At 41.4% G+C, this 24,434-nt stretch overlaps 1 long non-coding RNA gene and 1 pseudogene across 3 annotated transcripts; one reads left to right on the forward strand and one right to left on the reverse strand.

Annotated features, from left to right (window-relative positions):
• Window positions 1-87: 87 nt before the first annotated feature.
• On the forward strand, window positions 88-21,932 carry LOC140628298 (uncharacterized). 3 transcript variants are annotated; one of them, XR_012026601.1, is made up of 4 exons: window positions 19,671-19,796; window positions 19,957-20,045; window positions 20,512-20,627; window positions 20,738-21,932. It is a non-coding gene; the product is annotated as an uncharacterized lncRNA (long non-coding RNA). The 3 variants fall into 3 exon arrangements; XR_012026600.1 differs by having other exon boundaries at window positions 19,676-19,770; XR_012026599.1 differs by lacking the exons at window positions 19,671-19,796; window positions 19,957-20,045 and adding an exon at window positions 88-322.
• On the reverse strand, window positions 8,353-18,539 carry LOC140627848 (small ribosomal subunit protein uS2-like; annotated as a pseudogene).
• Window positions 21,933-24,434: the final 2,502 nt, after the last annotated feature.

Consider the following 24,434-nt stretch of genomic DNA (forward strand, 5'->3'; position numbering starts at 1 on the left):
GCTTCCGTGGAGCGGGGCGAAACGGGCCCGCCCCCTCCCGCCTCGACCTATCAGCGCGAGGGCCGCCGCCTGGCCCCGCCCCTCCGGGCCAGCGTGGGCGGGGAGACGTCCCTAGAGTGGGGCTCTGCGCTAAGCCGCGGGAGGGTTGCTCTGGAGGTGTTAGTTTTAAAGTCTCTATCTTTTAAATTGTATCCCATCAGAGTGAGTTCTAGTAATGACTCAAGTAGGTGTCCAGAACCGTGGCCGACTCTGGAGATCCCAAAATGAACCAATCAAGGTTCCGGCTCCCAAGGCTTTCTTACCTGGGTGTGTGGACTTGAAGGTCTGTATTTTCACTTACCTCTAACAGAAATTTAGAATTTTTTTCATCAGGAATGCAGACAACAAATCCTAGTAGTGCTAGGTATATGTGGCGCTGATAGAAACCACGGAGAAATTATGTCACAAACGATGGTTGTTACTGTCTTGAAATACTATTCACCACTACTTCGGAATTAAGATAATTTTATCTTGAGACTTAAAAGTGTTACTAAGAAGCATACGCCTTTCTATATCACCATGATGGAACTGGGAAGCATGCCCAGGGCCCGGGGAGTCATCTCCAAAGGCCTGGGGACTGGTAGCAGCTGACCCCTCTGGTCTGAGTCTCCAGGAATCCCTCTCTGCCAAAGAGAACTGCCTCAGGCAAAAATCCCATCCCATCCCTGGGGACCGGCTGCTGCCGCCTTGGTAGCCTCTGCAAGGGTCCATAAGCCCAAGGCCCTCTCTGCAAGGAGGTCACCTCAGGGCCATCCTACCATCAGTGGCTGAGACTTCCCTTGTGACTGCCTCACAGTTCCACTTCTTCCTTTGCCCAGACCTACCGTCACTCTCTCATTGCTGTTCACTCCGATGCACAATTCTTGGAGTCTCAGCCATTTTAACAAGTCTGATTATTATTTAGATTTGGTGAGGTCGACAGATCAGGAAACAACTGCCATTGAATAAACAGTTAATTATACTCACAGATCCCAAGAGAGGGGGCCTCCTCACATGGTAGGGTGCTTGCTACATGCAGAAGCACTGGAGTCCTTCACTAGCCAGAGGGAGAGGGGGAAGAGACCGGTGAGGGGTGAGGTGGGCTCTGCAGCAGCCACATGGTGTATAGCGGCTCAGAATATGAGAGCCCAGCAAGGGAGGTGGTGGGCGAGTGCGGACCTGGCTGCTCAAGAAAGGGAACTGGCCAGCCACTAGCCACGGCCTCAACACTGGATCAAGACAGCATTTTATTTTTATTTTTTTAAGACAGCATTTTAAAACCTATATTATATCAGTGCATATTTCCTGAGGGACCTGACCTTTAATGATCAAAATGTGTTTTTCTAAAATATGTTGATAACTGTATTTCAATATAATTGATTTCCTTAGTGATTTCTTGTATTTTGTTTAATGCATGTAAAAATACTATTCTGAGAAGTAATCCAAAGGAGCATATGGCACTGAAAGACCAAAAATACCTGGTAATGGGAGAGACAGTCATGCAAACAAATAACCATATTTATATCTCAGTGTACGTATGTGCATACTATTGGAGGCAAGGGGAAGAAGTCACTGTTCGGAGGGTCATGTGCCAAAAGCGGATGGGAAGGAAAGAAGTAACAAGGATGCTTTATAAAAAAGGAGGTACCAGGGCACCTGGGTGGCTCAGTGGTTGAGAGTCTGCCTTCGGTTCAGGTCCCGGGGTCCTGGGATCGAGTCCCACATCGGGCTTCCTGCAGGGAGCCTGCTTCTCCCTCTGCCTCTGCCTCTGCCTCTCTGTGTGTGTCTCTCATGAATAAGTAAATAAAATCTTAAACAAAAAGAAGGAGGTACCAAACAGAGCCTTAAAGTAGAGCTCTCAGTGGGTAGGGAGATGACGGCGGGGGGATGCTTTGAACCCCAATTTCCACTCTCCCCAGGCAAAGACTTACTACTCTTTAACTGTTTCTTCTACTTTTCCTTCCACGTTCCAAACAACGTGCTGACACAAACACACGTGTCCCTCTCCTGTGCCAATAGTTAGAGGCTTGGGACACATCACAGTTTAGTATTTACAGTATTGTGGCTATGAAAATATTTGTTATGACCAAAGACGATTTTTTTCTTATGCAACTTCTTCACTAGAATTTTATACTTGCCTTTCCCCCTTTGTCTGTCTAGATTTTTAGGTTTTCCCTAAGCTTCTTGTCCCCATGGTAAATCTCCTCTCAATGCATTTAAATATATCAACTAATGTTTATGTCTCTCTTTTCCCCTTGAGACCCCACTCACAGATAAGCACCTCACCTCTGCCAAGGCCCAATTCTCAGCTGCTCTCTAAGGACTTCCTTTCAATCTTCTATCTTGTCTTGGATCTCTGGTTCTTGGATACCATGTATTCTTCTTCACATTGTTTTGGGAGCACATCAGCTTTTGAGGTCTTGAAAATCAGAAACTGTTCGTAGTTTACCTTCCCATGTGATTGATTGGTAGTTTCCATGTGTAATTCTAGGTTTAAAAACTTTTCTCTTAGAAATGTCAAGTGGAAAAAAAAAAAAAAGAAATGTCAAGTGGTTGCTTCATTGTCTTTTTTTTTTTTTGCGTTTTTTTTTTTGCTTCATTGTCTTAATTTCCATTGCTGATATTGAAAAGTTGAGTGCCATTTCTTTTTTTTAAGATTTTATTTATTTATTCATGAGAGACACAGAGAGAGGCAGAGACACAGGCACAGTGAGAAGCAGGCTCTCTGCGGGGAACCCGATGCGAGACTCGATCCCGGGAATCCAGGATCATACCCTGAGCCAAAGGCAGAGTCACAACCGCTGATCCATCCAGGTGCCCCCATTTCTTTTTTTTCCCCTCAACAATATTTTTAACTTCTCTTTTCTTCTAGTAGCCTGAAAAGATGTACCTCTTTGCTTTCATTGGCTTAGCACCTGAGGGGACCATTCATTCTGGAACCCATGACCTTCACATTGGAGATATTTTCTTATATTATTAATTTTCTTGATAACTTGCTCCACTCCTTCTTTCTTCATTTTCTCTTTTAAGGAAACTCTATTCCTCATATGTTGTATTCCTCGAGTGACACTCTAATTTTCTTATGCTATTCTATCACTTTTCATCTTGTTTTATCTTACAAGATCTTAAAAATTTTCTAGCCATTTTATGTTTATTTCTCTTATCATGTTTGAAATTTCCAAGACATGTGTGCATATATATTTGTATGTATGTGTGTTTGTATGTGTACATGCATGTCTACATGTGTGTATGAGTATGTGTGTGTGTGTGTCTGCCCGTACAAGGCAGTGCCCGTGAGTTTGCCAATCCATGGTAATGTGGTATGAACTCCTGCTGTCAGACCCAAGGGTTTAGCACAGAGGAAAAATTGAAGCTCTTTTGTAATTACAAACTGAATGTATGACTGGTTCTTGTAAAATAAGTCTCCTCTCCAAACCTACAGTTGGCTTATGTTTACAAAGTGTTGCTTTTCTACTTCTTCGAGTTCCCACAATTCCATGTCTTATGCATGCTTCTCCTTTTTCCCCATCATTCCCTGTATCTTTGATAATTTCCCACCTCTCTCCAATTCTTCACTCTTTCACGATTCTCTGCTCCCTCATTATATTCCTCCCTTTACAGTTCCTCAGTTTGTCCCACAATTCCCTTTCTAACAATTCTGTCCTTTTCCAGAATTCCCCATGTCTCCCACAGTTTTTTTTATGATCTCTCACAATTCCCTATCTCACACAGTTCTCTGTTATTTCCCATGATTGTTTCTTCCTTAACTCCCTGTCTTTCCCACAATTTTTGTGGCAGGATTTTAAAAATATCTTTTAAATTGAGATATGATTGACATATAATTTTTTTTAATTTTTTTTATTTATTTGTGATAGTTACAGAGAGAGAGAGAGAGAGAGAGGCAGAGACACAGGCAGAGGGAGAAGCAGGCTCCATGCACCGGGAGCCCGATGTGGGATTCGATCCCGGGTCTCCAGAATCGCGCCCTGGGCCAAAGGCAGGCGCCAAACTGCTGCGCCACCCAGGGATCCCCGACATATAATTTTATATTAGTTTTAGGTGTACAACATAATGATTGGGTATATGTACATATTGTGAAATGATCACCATAATAAGTCTAGGTAACATCCGTCACCACACAGTTACAAAATTTATTTCTTTTGATGAGAACTTTTAAGATATGTTGTCTTAGCAACTTCAAATGTATAAGACAGTATTGTTAACAGTTGTTACCATGCAGTACTTTATACCCCCAGGACTTAATTTATTTTACAATGGGAAGTTTGTACCTTTTGACCACTTCCATCCACTTCACCTTGTCCCCACCTCCAGCCTCTGGCAACTACCAGTCTGTTCTATCTATGAGTTTGTTGTTTTGTTGTTTTGGTTTGGTTTGGTTTGGTTTTTAGATTCCACATATAAGTGAGATCATATACTGTTTGTCTTTCTTTGTCTGACTTATTTCACTTAGCAAAATATCCTCAAGGTCAATCCATGTCACCAATGACAGGATTGCCTTCTTTTATATGGCTGAATAATATTACATTGTGTGTGTATCACATTTTTTTTATCCATTTGTCCATTGATGGACACTTACCTAGTTTGCTTCCACGTTTTGGCTATTGTAAATAATGCTGTAGTGGACATAGGGGGTACATGTATTTTTTTGAGTCAGTCATTTCCTTTGGATAAATACCTAGTGGAATTGCTGGATCATTGGGAAGTTCTATTTTAAATTTTTCCAGTCACCTCCATAATGTTTTCGCAGTAGCTACATCAATTTACATTGTGAACAACAGTTCACAAGTGTTCCCTTTCCTCCATATCCAACTTGTTATTTCTTGTCTTTCTGGGAGTAATCATTCTAATGGATGTGAAGTAAGGTCTCAGTTGGGTTGATTTGCATCTCCCTGATGAGTAGTGATGTTCAGCACCTTTTTAAAAAACATTTATTTATTTATTTATTTGAGAGAGACAGAGAGAGAACGCATACGTGCACATGAGAGGGGGAAGGGATAGAGGGAGAGGGAAAGCATCCTCAAATAGACTTCTTGCTGAGTGCAGAGCCCGACACAGTGCTCGATCCCTGAACCCTGAGATCATGACCTGAGCTGAAACCACGAGTCAGACTTTCAACCGACTGAGCCACCCAGACACCCCTGTTCAGCACCTTTTAGTGTACCTGTTGTCCATCTGTGTGTCTTCTTTGGGAAAACGCCTATTCGGTTCCTCTGCCCAGTTTTTCATTGGAATTTTTTTTTCTATTGAGTCATATGAGCTCTTTATATATTTTGGCTGTTAACACCTTACCAGATATGTAATTTGCAAATATTTTCATCCATTTGGTAGGCTGCCTTTGTACTTCGTTTATGGCTTCCTTTGCTGTGCAGAAGCTATTTAGGTTGATGTTCATTTTTACTCATTTATTCGTTTATTTTTGCGTTTGTTGCCTTTGTTTATGCTGTCAAATCCAAAAACATATCTCCAAGACTGATGTCAAGGAGCTTACTCCCTGTGTTTTCTCCTAGGACTTTATGGTTTCAGGTCTTATGTTCAAGTTTTTAATCCATTTTGAGTTATTTTTTTGTGCATGATGTAAGATAGTGGTCCAGGTTTATTCTTTTGCATGTGGCTGTCCAGTTTTCCCAACATTTATTCAAGAGACTATCTTTTCCCCATTGTATAGTCTTAGCTCTTTTGTTGTAAGTCAACTGAACATATATGTATGGGTTTATTTCTGGGTTCTCAATTCTCTTCCATTTTTCTCTATGTCTGTGTTTATGCCAATACCATACTGTTTTGATTATTATAGCTTTGTAACATAGTTTGAAATCAGACAATGAAATGCTTCCAGCTTTATCCTTTATCAAGATTGCTTTGGCTATTCAAGGCCTTTTCTGGATCTATACAAATTTTAGGATTGTTCTATTTCTGTGAAAAATTCCATTAGAATTTTGGAAGGGATTGCATTGAGTCTAGAATGCTTTGGATAGTATGGACCTTTCAACAATATGGATTCTTCCAATCCATGAGTATGGAGTATCTTTCCATTTATTTGTGTCCTCTTCTGACTTTTATTAATATCTTATAGTTTTCAATATACAGATCTTTCACCTTTTTGATTGAATATATTCCTAGGTATTTTTTTTTCTTTTTGATGCAGTTATAAGTGGGATTATTTTCTTACTTTCTCTTACTGATATTTCATTATTAGGGTATGGAAATGCAACTGATTTCCCACAATTTCCTGTCTCAAGGGGGTCTGGGTGGCTCAGCCAGTTGAATGTCTGCCTTTGGCTCAGGTCATGATCCTGGGGTCCTGAGATCGACTCCCACCTAAGGCTCCCTGCTCTGAGGGGAGCCTGCCTCTTCTTCTGCCTCTGCCTTTCTCTGTCTCTCATGAATAAATAAAATCTCTTAAAAATTTTCGTGTCTCAAGCCCAATTCTCTATTCTTTCCCACAATTTTCAGCTCTCTCCCACAATTCCACATCACTCCAACAATTCTGTTATTTCTCCAAATTCCCCTTGTTTTTCACATTTCTGTGGTTTCCCACAATCCCTCTGGTCCCCCCCCCCAACTCCCTGGTCTCTCCCACAATTCCTCAGGTCCCTCACAGTTTCCTGTTCTCCCCGACAATTCCTCTTGTAGCCCACCATTTTCTAGTCCCTCCCAAGGAAATCCAAGAAGCAGCTCAGAACACAGACCTGAAACTCAGGAAAGTGAGAGCCGCTTGCAAATAAACTAACATAAATCACTAGGTATAATTGGGTATTGAAGCCACAAGTATGAATGATTACATCCTTCAAGGCTTTTGTTTTTTTCTCTATCATTCTATATTTACCAAAGAACCTTCTGGTTTTAGTTGGGTTTTCCTACTAGGAAGAGAATGCTTGACTAGCCAACCTACATATATTTGTGCTTCTTTGGCAGTTTTATTTCTTGTTGTAATCATTGTGAATTAATAAATTAGAGAGAAGTAAATATGTGAGAAAAATCAGGAAGGTGAGGTATGAGTGACTGTGGAGGAAGGATGAGAAGGCTCTCTTGAGTGGTTTGGACTCATTCCAACAGTGGGATTGAAGAATTAAAGCCACAAAAGACAAGGTGACAAACGGTTCTCTACCACCACCACCATCACCACATCAGACGCAGTTTTTCCAGAAAATATGCTTTGGGAGATATCAAAATTCACATTTTAACTCTTGAATCCTAGTAGGTACAGATGTTTGTGATATCATTTTACTTCATGGTCTCCTTATGCAATGAAAACCAAAGATATACAGGCTCTAAATGCAGTTATTGGTACAAATATTTGAAAGATAATCAGAATGTAACAAAGGTTTGAATTTTTCTTCTCTCTCTGTCTTTGTCTCTGTCTCTCCCTCTCCCTCTTCAGCAATGACACTATAAAGCTTTATATCTAGAGAAATACATTGCGAATTATAAAACATGAACTACATCATTAACATAAATGCTAAAATATGTTACACTTGCCCCTCTGCTCTGGGGTTTTCTACCAATTTTCTCACGGTTCATCATCAGTTGCACCTCCCTTAATATTGTATCAGAAGCAGAGGCAGCTGCAGTAGAAAGCCTAATGCATGAGGTTATCTGAGGAGTGTTCTTTTGTCCCCAGCTCTCTATCTTACTTGCCATATCAGTCAGGGTTCTTCTCCAAAGAAACAGAACCAATAAGAGATTGCTCTATCCATCCATCCATCTCTAGACAGATTAATTTTAAGGGATTGATTTACCCAGTTGTGAGAGTTGCCAAGTCTGAAATGTACAGGGCTGGCTAGAAGGCTGGAAACTCAGCAGAAGTTGACATTGCAGTCCTGAGTCTGAAGTCTGTAGGACAGGCTGTCGGGGAAATATTTCCTCAGTGCCTGCTGTGTGCTGGGTATGGAGCCAGTCTCAGAGTCCACGGTTTGGGTGGGGCATGGTCCCCACCAATAGCCTCACCAACACCCTAGAGAGCAAGATAAAACATACCTTCAGCCAATTTCATTTATGGTAGTTAGTTTATAAAGTTGCCATGGGAATATAAAGAAAATGTATTTAGCCATGGCCTTTACTCTGGAGGAGATGACCTCTGAGTTGACTTTTTTTTTACTACTTTATTTTTAAATGTACAATTCAGTGGCACTAAGCACATTTACAGTATTGGGCAGCCATCACCCTGAATCGACTTTGAAAGGCTAGGTGAGGTTCTTCCAGTGTAGCAGACACTGTCATGTGCAATAGAAGAGCTCTTCTCTCCCCACTTCCATTGTTTTTTTTTTCTTACACAAGTGGTATCATACTTCACAGAGTGGTTTGTTGTTTTTTTTTTTAAGAAACTGTTAATTTTCGGTCAATCTGTCCTTTCTGCTTGCCTTTGTGGAAGAGCGGCATGAGACCACCAGTGGTTATTCCTACCTACTCAGTGGCCGGAGCAGTGGGAGCCGCAGACCAGTCTTCGGTGGCCAGCTGGGGGCTCCAGGCCCCAGGAGGGGACGCTGACTAGGTGCAGAGCATACCTGCCCACCTTCAGACCAGTCTGCCGCTTCAGGTTGAGTACCAGTGAATTCAGGAGCTGGAGCAGTGCACTCCCCCTGGAATTCCTCCTTGGCCACAGCCTTTTCAGCGGCAGCCTGCTCTTCCTTTCCAATCTCAGCAGGATCTCTGAAGAGGTAGGACTCATGTGCGACCTTCCATGGGTGTTCATGGGAAGTGGTGCCACGCATGCACAGAACCTCCAGGGCCAGGATCCACCACACCAGACCCGCTGAGTGAGCCCACCCCCCCATTGTTGCAAGGGATGGCAGTGTCCCCATAGCACAGAGGCAGCCTTTCTGGGAGCTGAGACTGCTGGTGGTTACTGATCTCAGAAAGGCTGGACTTGATTAGTGAAGGTTCCAGGAGTGAAGCAGCCAGCAGATAGGACTGGTTCAGTAGCAGCAGGAAACTTCAGCCCAGCTCACTGTCCAGGATTCCTGGATGATGTGACACTGACCTCAGCCAGGTTTTCAATGGCAGCAGTGGCACGAGCTGCCAGCAGAAGCTTCTCCCAGGTTCTCTTCAGATTTATGATATAGATACCATCACTTCTGTGGACGTTCTGTTCCATTTGGAAGTCAAGGTTGGTGCCATCTAAGTGGATTGCTGCTGTGAGGAATTCAAGGACATCCTCGTCCTTCATTTGCAGGACATCAGGGTTCTCCGGACATTGTGAAGGCTTCCCTTTAAGCTACGATGGGAACACAGAGCAACGCTGCACGGACCTGTCACTGGGTAGCATGGAAAAGCCTTCACCAAATGTTTTCACCCTTGTTTTTCTTTACCTAAAATATCTCGGAGGTTTTCCATATAGTTACATAAAACTATCCTTTTCCTTTTTATTTAACAGTTGTATACTATTCCATTCTCTGGATTAATATAATTTATGTAATTGGTGGGATTGTTTCTAATACTTTCCTTTTACAAGCAATATTATGATGAGTAATACTGTAGTTACATCATTTCTCATATCCTTGAGCATATCTGTGGAATAAACACCTGCAGTTGAAATGCTGGGTTGTGAGTAATTTGCTTTTATCTTTGATAGACATGTCCAAATTACCCTCAATGGGTGGTTGTACCAATTGGTACTTCCCTCTAGGAATGTATGAGAGTGCCTCTTTCCCCACACCTTCATCAACACTGGTATATTGCTCTGTTTGTTACTGATTTTGTAGGAATTACTTACATGGTAAAGAAATTAATTCTTTTTCTACAATATGAGTGTATTAGTCTGTTTGGGCTGCCATATAACAGAATAACATAGATTGGGTGGCTTAAACAACAGAAACTTATTTTCTCACAGCTCCAGAGGCTAGAGGTCAAGTTGAATATTAAGATGCCATCAGGGCTGGTTTCTGGTGAGGGTTGTCTTCCTGGGCTTACAGACAGCCAGTTTCTCGCTGAGTCCTCACTTGGCCTCTTCTCTGTCCACATGGATAAAGGGAGCTCTCTGGTATCTCTTCCTATAAGGATGCCAGTCCTGTCAGAGTAGGATCTTACCCTTATGACTTTGCTTAACTTTCTTTTTTCATTAAAATTGGTATATAGTGTTACATTAGTTTCGGGTGTACAATACACCACTTCGATATTTGCATACATTACAAAGCAATCATCCCAAGAAGTCCATTACCATCCATCATCATACAGTTGAATTCCTTCACCCTTTTTGCCTACCCCCCAACCCACTTTCCCTGATAACCACCAATCTGTTCTCTGTATCTATGATTTTTGTTTTGTTTTTCAGATTTCACATGTAAATGAAATAGTATGGTATTTGTCTAATTCCATATGATTTCTTTAAACTCTAATTACCTCTCTAAAGATTACTATCCCTAGGGGGCACCTGAGTGGCTCAGTGGTTGAGCATCTGCCTTCGGCTCAGGTCATGATTCCAGGGTCCTGGGATTGATTCCTGCCTCAGGTTCCCCTCAGAAAATCTTCTTCTCCCTCTGCCTATGTCTCTGCCTCTCTCTGTGTCTCTTATGAATAAATAAATAAAATATTTTAAAAAAGATTACTATCCCTAAGGTGATGTTTGGGGTTAGGGTTTCAAAATGTGAATTTCGAGTGGGACACAGTTTAATCCATAACAATGAGTTAGGCATATTTTCTGTTTGTCATTTTTCTCGTGTTTTTGCTTGTGCACCTTAATTTGCAGTCTTTTCTTTCATGGTTTCTGGGTATTATAGCATATTCAGAAGTACTTTCCTTTAAGTTCTAAATAAATTCTTTCATATTTTTTTCAAGTTTTTAAAAGTTTTCTATTTTTATTTTAAAACATTACTATAGGGCAGCCTGGGTGGCTCAGCGGTTTAGCGCCGCCTTCAGCCCAGGGTGTGATCCTGGAGACCCGGGATGAGTCCCACATCGGGCTCCCTGCATGGAGCCTGCTTCTCCCTCTGTCTGTGTCTCTGCCTCTCTCTCTCTCTCTCTCTGTGTGTCTCTCATGAATAAATAAAATCTTAAAAAAATCAAACATTAATATATTTGAAATTTATCCTGGTGTAAGGAATAAGTTACAACTCCAATCCCCCAGTATTTTTCAGTCACTCAATTGTCCCAGGATGATTTATCCAATAAACTCTCTCTCTAGACACCCCTCACACATACTTAGATTTGAGATGTGTCCTTGTTATTAAGACATTAAATGCCCATGTATTCTTGAACATATTTTTGGATTTTTTTACTCTGAGCCATTGTCCTATCCATGAACACACTAATACCATGTTCATTGAAGTATTGCTACCATCTGGCAAATCACTAGCCTCTCATTATACTTCTTTTTCAGAATTTTTCTTGATACTTTTGCTTATTTACATTTCTGAATGAAATTTGTAGTTGGCTGGTCAAATTTTTTTTTTAAACCTGGATGGTAATTTCATCAGGATTATGTTGAATTTATATATTAATTTAAGAATACTAGAACTCTTGAAAAATGAGTCTTCCTATACATGAATATGCAGGATGCTCCCAAATGTTCAGTTCTTGTTTCGTGTCCCTCAGTATGATTTTTAAGTGTTTCTTCAAATCTTCAGTATTTTTTGGTGAGCTTATTTCTTGGTATTTAAAATTTGTTGTTGCAATGGGAGGGAAATCCTTTCTTTCCTTAGGTCTTCAAACTTGTTGGCATATTTATGAAAGCTATTGGCTACATTCACCTTATGTTCTACAATGTCTAAATTTTCTTATTGTCTTTGCTTTATATTTTTGGTTTATTATATTTGGTTTATATTGGGTTTTCCAGGGATTCTTTCATATCATCGGAACTAATAATAATTAACTTCCTCATTTCATACTCTAACACCTAGAACTTCTTGGCGCTGCTAATTGCACAGGCTAGGGACTTCCAGCAAAATATTAAATAATAGAAGTGGTGGTGGACATTTCAAAATCTTGTGGGAATGTTCCTAGTGTTAATTATCCATGAAACATTGTGTTAATTTTTGGATTGGCATAGATATAGTTTTCTTAAATCATGTTCACAAAGTCTCCATATGTCTCTGTTCTATTATGAGTCATAACAAAACCACCAAATGCTTTGGTGAATGGATTTTCATAGAAGATGATAAAAGGGGTGGTTTGCTATCTAAGTTAACGTGAACTGAGCCAGCACAGGCAGAAAGAGGAATCCAGAGGCAGAGGTGACCATGGGAACATGAGTCCCTGGGAAGTATCGTATAACTTAGGGAAACTTGATCTTCCGTGGATCTGGAGATTCAAGTGAATCAGATCTTGAGCTCCAGGGGATAGGGAGGCCAGGCCTAGCTGACAATGGCATAAACTTTGCTTAAGGGTGAATTTATTAAATACCTATTACAAAAAATGGTGAGTTGATAATAAAACATTCTGTGGTCTTAAAGTTATATGTATGTCTGTGTGCCTGTAGAGTTGCTTTTGATTTTATAGTTTGGACGGATGCTTCTCCTACTTGAAGTGCACACAGATCCATCCAGGATCATGTTAAAATGTAGATTCAGATTCAGTGAGTCTAGGGGAAGGATGAGAGTCTCTACCCTCACAAGTGCCCAGGGGATGCCAGTGCTGCTGGTCCAAGGACCATACTTTGGATGGCAAGGTTTTAGAATACCCTCTGTGTTGTTCATTTAAAAATGTAAAGATCAAGAGAAAGCATTTGGAAACTTTTGTTAGCAGTTTAAAAGAGTGGTTTTGTATCTGGTGAATCTGAACTTTGGCTTGTGTTTTGTATGTTTGCTTTTTATTTCATTAGTATTTTTTAAAAAATTTTTGTTAGTGTTTTACATAAATATTGGTCTTTTATTAGAAATTTAAAAAAAAACCCTAGTCCTCCACTGCAGCTAGTTCAAGAAGCTCTGCATTAAAGTAACTCATAGTGAGAGAAAATTGCTTCTCTGTCTTCTTTCATGTGGAAGAAAGAACATTTATCTAAAGTTTTCAGTTACCCAAAACTAATTCAGCTTTATATTTAGCGACTAGAAGAGATGAGTATGACTCTTCCACTATTTACAATAATAATATAATTAGCCCCTACCTTAATTTACCTAACAATTTCAATAATAACTTGATTTATTTTTTAAAATTCCTTTATAATTGCTCAAAGTGGCCTCATTCTCTAATTCATTGCTTTTTGTAGTATTGTAGTATTGCCATGCTGAACACTGAGCCACCTGAGGTGAGAAAGAAGTGTGTACACTGATGTGGTTTGAGGACCACCTACAAGAGCTCCCCTGTACAAATACATTTATCCCCAGGTGAGCCTGCTATGGTGTTAGAATTCTGAACACTGAGGGGTGGCTGCTAAAATGGAAATGCACCGGTACTTCTTGTGAACATCATGCAATACATATTTCATTGCATTGGGTGAAATAGAAACAACTGATTGTGTCTTATACTAGTGGTTAAATATTTACAAGAAATTCCATTTCTGGGAACTCCCCTTTGACTTTTTTGGTTGTCACCATGTGTGTTCATATGCTTTGTTCTTTGTGAGTACTTGACAACATATGTGAGAATTGTGTGGTAGAAAAAGGGTGAAATGGGATCCCTGGGTGGCGCAGCGGTTTAGCGCCTGCCTTTGGCCCAGGGCGCGATCCTGGAGACCCGGGATTGAATCCCACGTCGGGCTCCCGGTGAATGGAGCCTGCTTCTCCCTCTGCCTATGTCTCTGCCTCTCTCTCTCTCTGTGTGACTATCATAAATAAATAAATAAAAATTTAAAAAAAAAGAAAAAAGAAAAGGTGAAAATTAAGAACGTTCTATCTGTTCATTTAAAGGTTTCCTGAAAATTAATGTGTGTGTGTGTGTCTGTGTGTGGCTGTTATTTTATTGTAACAGTGAACAGCTCAGCCTGGCCCCCAAAGTATGAGAAAACACTGAAAACCATCATTTGAAACCATTAACTCCAATAGATTAATTTGTTTCATATATGTCCCTGAAAAGATACCTCAGCAGCATGCTTACGTCATTTGCTAAGGAGGACAAGGGAGTATTTCATTGTTGGATGATGTTTGTTAGTGGGAACATCAGGTCCTTGTAAGATAATTCTTTTTTCTACTTTTCCTTTCTTTCTATATTATTCTCTCTTTTCCCTCGCTTTCTCCTTTCCTTCTAACTATCCTTCTTCCTTCTATCCTTCTCTTCCCACCATTCCACCTTCCCCTACTTTTAACAAACTATTTAGCACTTACTATGTGCAAGATATGCTAGATGCACACTAAAAGATGTGCTTTGGCACTAATAATGAGGCCCCCAGACCACTGGGATTTAAAAGAGATTTGATGAAGTTTATCCTTCAAAGCAGGGCGGGGGGTGGGGGTGGAGGGGTGGGCAGTGGCCAGAGGAAGAGAATTTCTATCCGGAAAGGAAACAAGATCTGAGTAGAGGAAGCTGAAGGACATGTACTTCCACTCAGGATTTAGGAGTGGCAGGAATGCTTGGTGTGTAGGAGGTTAGCACTGGGTTAGTATTATTTACAGGACTATGAGGCTGGCCTCTAAGCTAAAAAGGGCCTGGGGGAGAGGAATAGCAGGTGGTGAACCAAAAGAATTCACTGTGATCTGAAAACTGTGTTGAAATACAAACTCTATTGTGGGTAGGGAAGCAAGAACCTTCCCTTTTCTGGGCTGATGGTAAGCCTCTTTAGTCTGGACTTGCTTTCCTCAATTCTAGTTCTTCCTTTTCTAGAAAGCCAGGTGAAATAGTTCATACTAGCCATAAAAAGCACTGGCTGTATTTAATGCAAAATTTTGAGCTTATTATGCCATAAAAGTGTTCCTTGGCTGTTTTGTATGTAACATATGTTCTCTCTCTCACAATAGTTTGTATTTTTTTGAATCCCAAAGAGCCCACCTTTTGTTTTTCAGAGAAAAACATTCAATAGCTGTAGCTGCATGAGTTCTCATCTCTATGCAGCCAAGGCCAGCTAGGTCTCTAGGCCATCTGGATGCCACTCATTGAGAGTCTTTTCTGGATTTAGTGATTTGGTACTGGTTATTTCCATCTTCTCTGAGAATGGAGCCTCAGAGTAGAGACCAGATTGAAAAACCTGAAAACTCTCTTTTGCTTCTGGCACCATGGAAGCAGGTTTGCATTTTATCCATCTCTTATCCTTGGCACTTCACACAGCATTTGGCACATACCTGGTGTATAGATGGATGGATATAGGTAATCATGAAAGAGAAACAGAGCCTGCAGCACACTACCAAGTGGCTGCAAGATCATCCCTGCTCTGAAGACCCACTTTTTCTCCTTTGTTTTCCATAGGATACCTTTCTCAACCTAAGTGGGTAGGTGGGAGGATGGATGAGGGGGTGGAGTGGTAGGTGGGTGAATGGGTGGCTGATGAATTAAATCTCATACACCAGTCCCTACTGACCATTGAGACCATTTAATGTCATTAAACTATGTTTTATGACTTAGGGCACTTCTCTCACCTGTTTTTTAGTTTCATCTGGTTGAAGTTTGAAATCACCGAAACTTTTATTCATTTGATTCTGCCATAGTATGTATAATCTGCTGAAAGTCTTGCCAAACTGACAGTGATATTTCTATGTAGTTTGTGTGGGTTTGATGTTGGATTTTGCAAAGTTATACATACATGGTTTATAAACCTTCATTTTCATTGGCTTTGACTGTTTCCTCACCTCCTTGGACAATGTTATAAGACATTTTATGGTAGAAAAGTTTACAAAGGGATAAAACAAGTAAAAAAAAATCATAGTTATTAATAGTGGTTTAATTGGACCAGAAAGGGGTGCCTGGGTGGCTCAGTTGATTAGACGTTTGCCTTAGGCTGGGGTCATGATCTCGGGGTCCTTGGATCAGGCCCCACGTCAGCCTCCCTGCTCTTGCAGGGAGTCTGCTTCTCCCTCTCCCTCTCCCCCTCCCTCCAGCTCGGGCTCTCTCTCTTTTTCAAGTTAAAAAAAAAATGGACCAGAAAAATGGAAACCCAGGTCTGGATACTCTGAATTAAAAAAAACTCAGGCTTATTTGAGATAATTACTTTCACATTGAACTTTGCAGCTATGATAGGTAGGAATTATTTTCAAGGGGCACCCCAATACGTGAGATCTGTCCAATTGCATATTTCTTGTCAATTGCATAAATCTATTAGTTTGATGTTACTAACACACCTCCACGCAAACTTTCCATAATCTTCAGCGCGAGAATTAAAAAATATATATATATTTTTAAACAGCTTCATAGAGAAAAATCCTAAACCTTTTGGAATAAGAAAATCCCTGACCAAAAAAAAAATTACCACTGGGGGGCGATGGAGGTTCAGAAACCACCCTGCTATTCCCTGAGGCACCCCAGCACTTTAGCTGGTTTATTTATTCAAAGCTGGAATTTGGACGTGCGAACCACCAAGCTCAGAGAAATTCCTGGATGAGGAACACAGTCCTGGGAAAAACCTACCAAAGATGGAATTAGCACCTTGGCGGACCGCCTTTAACACAAAGAGCTTTCCTTCCTTGTGGGTCTTAAGAATTGACTTCAGTTCCCATCAGTCTGAAACAGAGGAAGCCAAGTTAAACTGCGAAGAACTGAGACAGCAAAGAAGTGTACTTATTTCTCATTACCTGCAGGCACACGTCAGCGCGCAGTTCACATGGCGTTAAGGCATCTCCCGGCCACTTGGCTCCAAGTTTTGGCTGGTGTGGACAGGGGGAGGTTGTAGAGTTTATCTCAGGAAACTCTGAGTCATAGCTAACACTTCAGGTGACAGTTGAAGGATCTAGTGGGGCAGAGTTTACACAGGTTCAGAGAAGTATCTGTTGGAAAACAAAGGAGTTGAAAACAATGTGTCTTCACCGAGGGGGTAGTTTTGCAGCCACTTGGTGGTGTGCGTTGGGCTGTATTTCTCCTTCCTGATTACATAGGCCATTCTTGGGCTCACTGGTAGGTTTGGGGTCTGGCCCTGGCACTAGACTATGGCTAGCTCACTCTGTCAGGCATTAGCAGTGCTGTGGGCCTAGTGGCCAATCCTACTTGGGCTGCTGCTTTTCTCCAGATCAACACTTTTTCTTCTACTCCAAGACGGGCCAAAGGACGGGGAGAACTCAGAAAGGTGAGCCCAGAATATACTTTATGCATAACAGAAGGCATACACATATCCAAGAATGATGTTACGTCCCGCGTCCCATAGGCTGCCCATTTCTAAGGCCCTCCGAGCAGGCAGAGGGATGGCCTAGGAGTTCTAGGATTGCACCTAGGAGGAGGACTCGTATGTCCCAATGCCTAGTGCCCTGTGCCCTCTGGGGGTGGCTGAGGCCTGTTTCTGAGGACACTCAGAAAATCTGGAAATATGTTATATTAGTGAGGACATTCTGGGTTTTGAGTGAGAAGTCCAACTTGGATTAAGTAAGCAGAAAAAGGAATTTATTTGGTTCACATGCTTAGGAAGTCCAAGGGTACATAAGACCGCAAGATCTGGGGGGCTCTGCATCCTTCCTTCAGCCCAGTCCTTGGTTTGATGGCCTCTCTCTCAACTTCTTTAACATTCTGGGGAATTCGCTCCTATTGGGTCACACAGTTTCCCTTGGGTCAGCTGCTGTATCTCTGGGTAGAATGGGGCTGTAGGAGCTGCAGGGGCCTGGAATGTTGTGACTGGCAGCCCACATAGGACCAGGTGAAGCGGAATGAAGGTGCTCCTTGGAGGAAATAATGCTGGACACATGAAAGCAGCAACACTGCATGCAGATCATTTGTCTGTATGGACATGAAGATCAAGAAGCCAAGTCCTCATAAGAGATCTGTTAGCCAATAGTAAAATTAAGCCCAATTGCAATTTTGCTTTCTTAAATTCTACCATAGGCCTAATGAAAAGGCTTTGGATTCACATTTGAGGAATGTCTCCACTAATTCAAGGAAGATCTAAGAACTGTTTTCTATTGACAAACGCCTCTATAAACAGGAACCCGTGTTGTAATAAATAACAAAAGAACCCTGAGTTCACTATCAGATGCTGAAAAGGGAACATCCTGTCTAATAATGAAAAGGACCAGCAATTGCATTTAGGACTAACAGTCCCAAAATTATCCCTGGAAACCCCTTAAGGTCTACATAATTATTTGCAAGGCTCCCTTAATTCAAGTGATCTGCTTTCTATGTAAATGCTAATCATACAAAACACATGCCCTGGCACAAAACAAACTGAAAGAAAAAATTTCAAGAAACCAAGGACCTAAAATAGCTATAAGCCAAAACTAGAAAGGTGTGAATAGACACAGCGGGACCTTCAGGCCTGAGTGACGAGTCTGTGAGGCTGCCAGGGAGGCTGTGGTGCTGATGGGACCATAGGCCTGGCAGCCACATCCACACACGATTCCAAGGTCCAGGAGAAAAGCCTTGGGTCCTGTGGTGGGGGGGGCCTGGAAAGGGCAACTTTCCGAATGTTTGAGTTCATGCAGGCTATGAACGTGGCAGCCAGTTCTTAAGAGTCTCCACTGCCTCATCAGGGAAATGGCAAGAATGCAATCAAAGGGGTCATCTTGCATATCAAACAAGCAATCCTATGTTGGCCTAACCCAGGAGTCAGTGCACTTCCGTGTAGGGCCAAAGAGTAAATATTTGGGGCTTTGGGAATCCAACTGGGTGGGAGCTCCTCAACTCTGCCTCCTAGCAGAAGCCTGGGCAATTTGTCCATGCTGGGTGTGGCCCGGCAGCAATAAAAGTTTATTTACAAAATAAAGGTGGCCTTCTGATAAGGCCTGTAGGCCCTAGTTTGCTGACCCCTAGCTCAGTCCTGTTAACCCTGTTGCCCCTTGTCAGAGAACATCTTATTAAGGACTCAGTCATGCACCCCCACCAAATTCATGAGTTGAAGCCTTAACCTGAGATGTGACTGTGTTTGGAGATGAGCCTTTATGGAAGTAATTGAAGTTAAGTGAAGCTCTGAGAGTGAGATGTTATTCTGACACGGCCGGGGTCCTTGTAAGAGAAAGATACACGGCAGCTCCCTCCACCTGATGAGGACACGGCAATGTAGGACCCCCCCCCCCCCCACCACCACCACGGCACCTTGAGCCTAGACTCCCGGCCTTCAGAACTGTCAGAAAACAAATGTCTGTTGCTTAAGCCACCCTGCCTGTGTAGGTTGCTTTATTTTTTATTTTGTATTGGAGTTCGATTGCCAACATATAGCACATCACCCTGTGTGTGTAGGTTGTTAAGGTGGCCCCAGGAGACTAACACCCTGGCCCGTTCTCTAACCGTATGAATGCTGCGCCTATCTTACCGGTCCTTCTTCTCTTTCCCCCTCCTTCCTCCCTTCTTCTTCCTCCTTTTCCTCCCTTCCTCTTCAAAAACGTTTACATCCCTCCAATGGAGCCCAAAACATCTGCCCTGCTCATCTAACCAAATCTGTGCAAGGCTTAAATGAAATCGAAAACAATACAGGACAGCGATTACGGAGGCGAAGACGCGCGGGAAAGCGATTCTAGTTCTAGTCCCGAGTGTTTTCCCTCCGTCCTTCGGGGGTCAGCGGCTTCCCGTCCTTCATTCACTAAATACAGAGAGCGTGTAGCCCGTGTCACGTGCCGCGCGGCGCACGGTGGATACAGAAGTGACGAATCAGAGAAGGCCTCTGCCTTCCAGGACGTTCTAGGGGGCGCGCATGCGCATGCACAGGCCGAAGGAGGGGAGAGGAAGAGGAGGTCGTGGGGAGCAGAGAACAATTGAGTGGAGAAAGTAATTACAGACTCTGAATAACTGAAGAAAACCAACTGGGTAACGTGTCAGAAGTTACAGGGAAGGTCTGCAGGAGACAAAATCCTACAGTGCCATTGACCTCTTCATCTCCCCTTTCTTCTCTTCTCTTTCCTCTTCTCTGTCCTCAGCCCCAATCTCCGAGGCTTTCCAGCTTCTCATTTCTCCCGAAAATGTTGAATCAAGATGACGGTCTTCTTGTTACAGGATGACTTACATGTGCAGGTCACAGTAACAGTAACACCTATCGTAAACGTGTACTTCTGGCCTGGGCACTACTCCGCTAGGAGCTTTTGGTAATAAACTTTACATTTTACAATAGTTTATTTTATTATTTATTTATTTATTTATTTATTTATTTATTTATTTATATTTTAGAATAGTTCTATATTATCTTTTTGTTTGTTTATTCATGAGAGAGAGAGGCAGAGACACAGGCAGAGGGAGAAGCAGGCTCCATGCAGGGAGCCCGAGGTGGGACTCGATCCTGGGACTCCAGGATCATGCTCTGGGCCGAAGGTGGCGCTAAACTGCTGAGCCATCCAGGCTGCCCCAGAATAGTTTTATCGTTACAGGAAAGTTACAGACACGTGCAGAATTCCCCTGCACTCCGCACTTAGTTTGTCCTATTATTAACATTTACCTGAGTATGGTACATTTGTGGCAAGCGATAAACCAATTTTGATACATTGATATTAACTCACACCCATTCTACACTTGAATTTCTTTAGTTTTTACCCTGATGTCCTTTCTCTGTTCCAGGATCTCTTCCAGAATGCCACATTCCACCTGATGGTCATATCTCCTCTTGGCTGTGACCATTACTCAGACTTTCCTTATTTTTGATGACCTTGACAGTTTTGAGGAGGACTGGTCAGGTATGTTGTAGAATGTTCCTCAACTGGGATTTGTCTAATGCCATGCTTTATTTCTCATTCTCGTGGCTAACCTTGGTTGTTAGTATAAATTATTGATTTCATTATTACAGATGGAAACACTGAGGCACAGAGAGGTTAGCAAATGGAAGAAACAATGATTGAAACTCAACACTGACCCAACTTCATGCCGCATGCTTATTTGGCCTCCCCAGCCCTTGTCTGCTGAGGTCCTGACAACAGGAGAGTACCTTCAAGGCAGTCAGGGTGATTTCCTTTATAGTTATTCCTCCCAAATGGTTGTAAACAATTTACTAATATGTTTAATTAAATGAGAGCAATTTCCCCAATCAGCTATTTGCTGAACTGATTATTTGATTATTTGTGTAACCTCAGTGGCTACCTTCTGAGGGCAGTTGGTTAATCCAGAAAGAACTGCCCTAAAAATTAGTCAAGAACCTGTGTTTCTGAGAGTGGCTCTCAAACTGTGCTCACCTTGAATTCAATGATAGTTACCTGGACTTCTTGTTAAACATCCAGTTCCTTGGGGGAGGATGACCATCCGTCCCAGTTTGCCCAAAATCAAGCAGTTCCCGGGATATGGGATTTTCTGGCTAAAGCCCAAACCCAGGACAGTACCAGGCAAACCAGTTTTGTTGGTCGCCCGACCATAGAGCAACCTGCTTGTAAACAAACTACCCAGGAGATTGTTGTAAACATATACTACATCAGATATGGGAATGAATTATTGGAAGAACTGGTGGCGAGTTGCTGGAGACACTGAGAAAACGCTGAGTTTCATCTGGGTATGTTTGCTTCTATCTGAAGTTGAGGTACAAAACTATCACCCAACGTTCAGCCCAGATGACATCAGTGGGGATGCTTTTTCAGTCTTTAGGTAAGAGATGGGCCCAATTTTCCCAACTCCACATTTTTGCTGAGGGATGATGAGAGCGTCCAAAAGATATTAGGTCCTTTTGAGGCCATTATTTATCAGTTGGGATCGATGAATCTGTGTTAACCTGGGGCAGTGGTTCTCCACCTTGGCAGCTCAGTATAATCACCAGGGAGAGTTAAAAAACCCTAAGGCCCAGGCCCACCCCAGACCAATTTCATCAGAATCTCTGGGATTGTGAGCCAGGCACCTGTAATTTTATAGTTGGGGAGCCATAGATCTGAAGCAGCCCTCTCCAGTAGAAATAATATGGAGCTGTCATTTTCTTGTAGTCACATTTTAAAAAGTAAAAGCAGCCCATGAATTTTAAGACTATATTAAACTTAACGCAGTGTATCTGAAATTTTATCTTTTTAGCCTATAATATAATCATTATGAAAATTATCAATTACACATTTTACATACTTTTTTCATGCTAAGTCTTTGAAATCTGTGTGCATTTTATACTTATAGTACTTTTCAGTTCAGATACTCAGTTTTTATTGGAAATAGATCTATAGTTAGATTCATATATATCTGAGTTGTTCCAAACATATTTATTTTTTTAAAGATTTTATTTATTTATTCATGAGAGACACACACACAGAGAGGCAGAGACATAGGCAGAGAGAGAAGCAGGCTCCATGCAGGGAGCCCAATATGGGACTCAATCCCAGGACTCCAAGATCACTCACTGGGATGAAGGCAGGCATCCCATTATTCCAAACAGGTTTAACCTAAAAGTGGTCTAATAACTGAATCAGGTATTATCTTCCAAATTTTAATTTTAATTAAAATGAAAAATGCAGTTTCCCAGTCTTACTAATCACATTTCAATTACTGAATAGACATGGGTGGCTAATAGCTTTGGAGATGGATATCATGGTTCTAAGGCAGTGCTTCTCAGACTTTAATTTGGGCATACAAATCCCCAGGCAGTCTGGTTAAAAGCTAGGTTCTGATTCAGGAGATCTGGGGTGAAGCCTGAGATGCTGCATTTTGAACAAGCTTCCTGGCGATGCTGATGCTGCTGGTTCAGGGACCACATTTTGAGTAGCAAGGGACTAGAATAATCTTGAATGAGGGCTACCTCAACTTTAATTTCTCTACTCAGTGGTATTCTCTCATTTTAAAGGCTAGCCAATGTGCTTGCGATTGTGAGTCTGAGTGTGAGTATATATAAAACACATGTGTACACACATACACACAAATGTATGTGTATGTAGCTGAATATACTGAACTTGTCTTCATGTTTGAACTTGTGTAGATACCTAAGTAAGCTCTGCAAATATAGTGAACATTTCATTACTACGTGTGTTCTTTGCCTTCTTCACTTGATTTTAAATTCAACTTAGTCTTTGGTCACTGGAACTGAACAGCAGCTGAATGTTTAACCTTGATTTAAATCCCTATATGTATTTGTTTGCTTTTTTTAAAGTGAGTACGGTAGGTTCCTGCATTGTATTTCAGTGTTTGAAAAGTATTCAAAAAGTATCTGATGACCCAGAGTCTTTCTGGTTTTGTGTACTGTGCAGAGTAACCCCCAGTGCCATCTGGCTCCCTTGTACTTATGTGTGGAAATTTTATGCCCCAGTATCTGTGTTTCTTTCTATAGATGCTTTCTCATTCTTTTTTAGACATCAGTGTGGAAAGCTGGTGAATTACTTCTAAAGTGTTGTTCCAACATTTATTCATCTATCCAATTTTTACTTGGTTCTTCTGATCCAACTCCTATGCCAGGTTTTAGAAAACAAATACCTGCCCCTCCCCTCAAAAAAAAAATCCAAACAACAGAAACTCTTTTTCAGGATTCATAATCTGAGAAAGTTATTTGAACATAAATAGCAATCGAAATCAGAGTGAAGCTGGAGAAATTGGTCATACTTCTCCCTTTATTATCCATTAGATTTTTGTAAAAGATTTTATTTATTTGAGAGAGAAAGTGCAACCATGGGGGGAGGGGCAGAGGGGGGAGAGAGAAGCAGGCTCCCTGCTGAGTGAGAAGCCTGTTGGGAGGCTTGATCCCAGGACCCTGAGATCATAACCTGAGCCGAAGGCCCATGCTTACTGGCTGAGCCACTCAGGTACTCCTCCTTAGTTTCTTTTAAGGGACAAGTTTTCCATGGGAAAACACCATTATTTTTGGCAGTTATTGAAATCAGACAAAGGAAGATATGAAAGACATAGCTAATAAAGACTTTTGGGAAAAAACAGGGAATAGCCCTTCCTTCCACTAAAATGGAAGGAAATATAATGAGGGATAACAATTGGGTATATCAAAGCAGGATGGAAGGTAAAAATACTATTTTTTACTCCAAACTCAATTTTAATTTTATTTCCTGTTATTGGCCATGTGTGGTAGAAAAATTATGTATCTTTATGGGACACAATACATATTCTGTGTACAGTTAAAGAACCCAATAATTATAAGATCTGACATCATCTATGAAAATGGCTATTAATTCAAAAGTTTAGATCATCGGGATGTGATCTGGAGGCTTCAAAAATCTCCGGGGAAATCAAGCTAGAGCTCAGCATGAATAGTCTCTTAATTTTATTTCTTTTGATTTGGCTGCATGGGGGTCTCTGGGTGAAGTTCAGATACATTACATTTTTTATTTCCTGTGGATCACACTACATTTAATAATAACTAATAATAATAGCTAACATTCATTAACTGCTTAATATATGTCAGGGCCTTATTAATTCCTTTATTTGCTTTATTCTCATTACAATTTTATACCGTAGGTACTGTCAAAAGTATAATTTTTAAAAACCTAAAAACAGAATCTCGTACAAATACAGAATGAACACCTGTCAAGAATTTATTCAACTCATTAATGATGAGAACCATAAGAGGGTTAGGCTGATTCCAA

The sequence above is a fragment of the Canis lupus genome, chromosome X (assembly GCF_048164855.1).
Source record: "Canis lupus baileyi chromosome X, mCanLup2.hap1, whole genome shotgun sequence".
NCBI classification, from domain to species: Eukaryota; Metazoa; Chordata; class Mammalia; order Carnivora; family Canidae; genus Canis; species Canis lupus.